Genomic DNA, 6,033 nt, shown 5'->3' on the forward strand with positions numbered 1-6,033 from the left:
GGTAATGTCCAGCTAAGATCGATGTATGACCTCCCCTTCCTCTCCGCGGTGACTAACTTTATATGTTACCCCAAGGGGTGGTCGGGGGGCTAATACAAAGATCATAGCTAATGAGGTTCCTGGCGGCTAGGAATAAAACGGTATGGATTAGAGATTCCTGCAATAAAAACTCATATGGAGGTGGACAAGCGTAACACTCGAATTAGGATATTAACCCAAACGTCGGTGGGAGAAGAGGCTGTTACCACCGGCGGGCACAAGTAGACTCGGACCTGGAAAGCACAGCTAGCGTAAGTACCGCAGAACAAGATGCTTTACTTCATTATCCGGTAAAACTCGATGATGCCATTTCGGACAGTACGAAAGGGCCTAGAGTAAAACAAAGTAAGGAGGAGCTAAGTCGCGACACAAAGCAGCGGTCAAGATATGCGACCGACTTGGTGGCATTGCCAATCTGACGCAAGCAGAAGCGGAAAGACTGGCATGGGCTAGGGAGGAAATAGAAAAGGGCCGCGCATATTTTGCAACACGTGCTGGATGTGCTGCATCGAACCCAAAGATGCCCAACACAAAAAGAAAGTGTAAAGGTGACGCTGTAAAGCCAATCGGGAAACACTCACCGAGAGACGGTGAAAAACCATCAACATCTAAAGCAGCGGCTGTAGTCAATGAGGTAGGCAAGAAGCACTTGACCGTGGCGCTTACTGATCGCAGTAAATCGTTGGGATAGATAACGCAGGAGCAATGGAAGGTAGTTGAGATGAAACTATTGGAGGCTCTGTTCGCAAAAATTGACGCTTATCCGAGCGCAACAATACCTACATTTGATGGAGCAGGTTGATTCAGCGGCGTCAAGATAATAAAATATAAAGACGAGCCCACTCTCATATGGGTTAAGGAAAAGGTGAAAAAACTTCAAGGCCTATGGGAAGGAGCATCTCTTGAAATCGTGGATTGGAGTTGCATACCAACGATACCGAAAGCTCAGGTGCTGATACCGCGCACGGTAAATCCAGAGTATGCCTTAAAACTCCTGCAACGACAAAATACGGATGTTTCTACCGATTATTGGAAGTTGTTAAGGTGGCTAGATCAGCAAACGCAGATGGAGGCCAAAACTACATCATCCAAAGTAATCAAATAGCGGAGGACATCTTATATGCAAGGTTTAGGAAAATGGCGTGGGGTATTAGTAGCGTGTACCTTCACCTCAAAAAGCGCAGGAGCTTTACAATATGAGAAGTTAGGATGCCTCTCGGGGATAGAGCGTCAGAGTTTACTTACATTCGCAAAGGACGCAGACGTATTACAAGATGTCTACTGCAAAGAAACTTAAAGGTCTAGCTCCATCTGGTAACACTAAGGACCAATAGGTCCATGTGATGGATTTCAGCCAGCCAGGTCAATCTAGCCTAACCAATATGAAATACTGACGGAGTGCTTCTGACACCAGTACAGCAACAGCCAGACGTTTGGACCCAATATTACAAGGATATATTTTCTAAGCCACCCGGTAATGTAGAATGAAAAAAAGAATATGCCAGTGCACAGCACATAAGAAAAAAACTGACATAATCAACGCCAGCCCAAGCATTTACGAAATTGTTATAGCGGGAAAGTCTTTTCGGTATAACAAGACAATAAAGATCCCAAAGAAAGGCTGGAAAGGGATAAAAGAACTGGAGGGGGATGACCTTGCTCTGTAATAATCATAAACAAAAGACTTTCAGCGTCGTCACTTGGAGGCGGTAATACCTGGGGACTGCAAGAGCGCTTAGCGTACCTTGACTATCCAGATGACATCTGTCTTCTGTCTCACAACTAACTTGACATGGCTGCAAAGACTGAAGCAGTACGAGAAGCAGTTTGAGAAAGCCGGCCTAAAGATGGACACCCAGAGAACCAAAGTCATGCGTGCAAACCCAGGTTATCGATCTCGAAAATGTAAAATATTTCTGCTATGTAAGCAGCGTTATATCGGTCATCAGCTCTCATCGCCATAAAACCATATGGTGGAACCAGTGGGTGAAAACTTCGTGTGCCTGACAACAGGAACCTCTGTCGGATTGGAACATAGCCATCTGTCATTCTGGCCATTTCTGCGGCTGGTCCTTTGGTCTTGGTCAAAACTTTGTGCGTCAGAAAGAAACCATAACATCTCTAGGGCAATTCATTTTGTTCGGATAAGTCGCTGTTATCGTGTTTGCTCCGACATAAACTGCCTTCTGCGCATAACGTAGAATTTAAACCGGAGAGCTTCATGAACAACTCAACGGATAAGACCCTTAGAAACATTCAGTTCTCTCGCAAGAGCCCTCATTGATTATGAAGGGTCCTCGTCAATGATCGCTGGCACTTTTTGAATAATTTTTGCAGATCGGACAGTGTCAAAATGTAGCTGCCTGATTGCCTGATGCTTCCAATTCACGGTGGACCTTATGAACAAAGACACGTATCCTTCTGCGGATATTAGAGATTTCTAAATCGGTGTGATTTCCAAATATAGTGGCGATAACTGAATGCCTCTTTCTTTCTTGAGTTAAGTTGTTGTCCTCAATGTCTTATCTCAGAAATAGTAAAAAGAAAAATAATGGTTTCGCGCCGTTATAGCCATATGCCATATATGCATGTCCTCAACTACCGTATGCACCCTGTATATCTACGTATGCCACATGTTCATAAGCATCCGTGTGCGTGTGTGTGCTTGTGTGCGGCGAGTTGTTTTGAAGTGTCGTTTGCGGCGCGTATTCGCTTGTAATGCGCGTTAATTGTTGCAAGTCTACAAGCAGCTTAGCCAAGTCGTCGTCGAAATCACAACATAACTGCCCAAAAATGCATTGATGATTGAGTGGCACTTCTAATTCGTCGCTGTTGAACATTTTGAGGGAATGCAATGGCAACGGCTAAAGAGAAATACGTAAACAACATAAAATACTACAATGTGCGTGTGTTAGTGTGCGCTCAAAATAGAAATCGTATTGCCGCTCGAGTGGCTGCATTACTCGTACACACTCACATGCATATATTTTTACATAAGTGCAAAGTTCCTGTACATCTCTGGGGCGATAATTCCATTTTAACAATTAAAAATTGTAAATGTTCAATGAAATCTTTTTTATTAGGTGTACAACTAAGTTCCCGCTGTTTGTCAAGAGATGCCGCCAGCAGTATGCGCTAGTCGACTCTAACATAACCTAAACCTCATAAACCAATCTTAGGCATACGGTCAACAAACTGATCCGACGCATTAGTGATTTTGTTTTGGTATCATATACTTTTGGTTTTGTGAAAATGTCTGATTTTGTGCCGAATAATCGTCATTTGCGGGAAGTGTTGATTTTCCTCTTTCATTCGAAAAAACGGCGGCTGAAGCGCATCGAGAGTTACAAAAAGTTCACGGAGATGCTACTTTAAGTGAAACAACGTACCGAGATTGGTTCCGTCGCTTCAAAGACGGTGATTTTAATGTTGGCGACCGTCCGCGTGAAGGAAGACCAAAAACCTTCGAATACGCTGAATTGAAGGCATTGCTCAATGAGAATCCATGTCGAACGCAAGAAGAGCTTGCTTCAGTATTAGGAGTTACCCGCCAATCCATTTCCAAGCGGTTGCATGCTTCGGGAATGATTCAGAAACAGGGGACTTGGGTTCCTTATGAGTTAAAACCAAGGGATATTGAACGTCGTTTTTTCGCCTGTGAACAATTGCTCCAGCGGCAATCGCATCATGACGGGTGATGAAAACTAGATTCATTACAAAACCCAAAGAAAAGAAAGTCATGGGGACTGCCCGGTCATGCTTCTACGTCGTCGCCTCGGCCGAATATTCACGCTGCGAAGGTTATGCTATGTGTTTGGTGGGACCAAGTTGGTGTTATTTATTATGAACTGTTAAAACCAAGCGAAACAATCACTGGGGATCGGGATCGACTTCAATTGATGCGACTGAACCGAGCACTGCGTGAGAAGCGGCCGCAAAAAAGTGATTCTACAGCATGACAACGCTCGGCCTCACGTTGCCAGACCCGTTAAAACCTACCTGTAAACACTGAAATGGGAAATCCTACCCCACCCGCCGTATTCTCCAGATATTGCGCCGTCTGATTATCACCTGTTCCGATCGATGGCACATGGTCTAGCTGACCAGCAGTTCCATTCATATGAAGACATCAAAAAATGGCATGACCGAGGATAGCCTCAAAAGATGAATAGTTTTACCGCGACGATATACAAGATTTACCAGAAAGATGAGAAAAAGTAGTAGCCAGCGATGGGCAAAATTTTCAATGATTCACTTGAAACCATTTTTTCAGAATAAAGTTGTATTTTCATCAAAAAAAACAGCGAGAACATAGTTGCACATCTAATAACTTAAAAAAATAGATGGATTGCGATCTTTTCGGTATTTTTTTCTCGGCTACCCTACTTTCGCTAGGTTAAGATTCAGGTATTTCGGCCCTTACAAGCTGATTTAGAGTCTTTAGACATCTACAGCTTTTCGTCTTTTATTATAGAGTCGAAGTGGTTTTACCATATTTGGAATTCGAGGAGGAGCCTCAGCCAAGACTAGAGGTATCACATTGCCCATTTAGAATTAAGTGAGCTCCTCCTCCATAATGTGACAATCACTGTACATAACTTACCCTATTATTAATGTTAGACTACTTCGCACTGCGACCAAAAGAGCCATCTCTTTATGTTTTAAGTCTTTTTAAACAATTTAGGACATTCTGGGGTTTATTGTTATAATTTATTTGGATGCTCCAAGGTGTTGTGTCCTTTTTCTAACTAGTGCAGGGCATTTACAAAGAATGTGTTTTGAATTTTCAGTGCCCATTTCACAGCATCGGTAAATGATGGTCTCTGAGCGACCAATTTTGTTTAAGTGTTATCCCAGGTAACCCAAAGTGAGCGGTTAAAAGTCTTAAGTAGCCTTGATATACCCTAACTTATTCTTCTTTCCTTCTCGTTTCCTACTTTCAGTGGACAAATTAATCCAAGTGAATCCTACTCTTTGAGGCGCCTATCTAATCTCGCCAAACAGTGCGTCACCTAACCGAACAAAGTAGACTAACAAAGGGTGGCTGATGAGTTTCTCTTAGCTAGAAAATACATATAATTTATTTTATTAATATGATTTACTTTTATTTATTTCATGTAAAAATTAATTAAAATTCATAATGGGTTTTCATATTAAAAGTTTTGGATTTGGTTATTCCGGAAAAGCAGGCTGTGCTGACTTTTAAGTTTAAAGATGCCAACAGTTCCTTGAACAATTTGTACGTGCAATATACAATAAAAAACTTCAAAAACCCGCAAATTTCTTGAAATACCAGTAGATTATTTTAAGAAGAAATAGCGCAATGTATTAAAAGAAAATGTTCGTACTCATCGCCAAGCACGATATTAAAAACATTCAATCAATCCCATTGGTTTTTGGTTAGTTTTTAGAAGCTGCAAATCAAAACACAGTGATAGTGAGATCAGCAACTGATTTCAACTCTTAGTTTGGATATGTTCTACCACTGATCGAGAATTACACAGGTTTACAAATAACACTGCACAGAACTCAGCGGGTTATTGGGCCCAAATCAATTTTTTAACAGTTAACCAACTGTTTTTACGGGCTCGCTGGAATCCGATTTCATCGGCGGTGGTACGTAGAGAACGAGAAATGTTGCTCCATTAATCGTGCATGCCCATTTGCTGGGCAGTACTCTCTGAGAGCAGGAGTGAGAGTCGAGAGACGAATCGTTTGGCTGTCTGTTGTGGTTGTAGCGAACATTCTTTGTGTAGGTAGATGTACGGTTTTTGTTGCACAGATGCGTGTGCGTAGCTTGGCTGCAACAAGATCCGAGTCGACGTTGGGTCCTCGAATCGTACGTACATCTAAAACACTAGAAACGTGTCTTCCATCTATCCCAACATGATCGATCTGGTTACGTGTTTCTTGATCAGGAGACAGCCACGTTGGTGTTGGTGTATTTTCTTATGCTGGAATCTGGTGCTCCAGACTACCATGTTTCGGACCCCG

This window comes from Anastrepha obliqua, chromosome 1 (assembly GCF_027943255.1).
Source record: "Anastrepha obliqua isolate idAnaObli1 chromosome 1, idAnaObli1_1.0, whole genome shotgun sequence".
NCBI classification, from domain to species: domain Eukaryota; kingdom Metazoa; phylum Arthropoda; class Insecta; order Diptera; family Tephritidae; genus Anastrepha; species Anastrepha obliqua.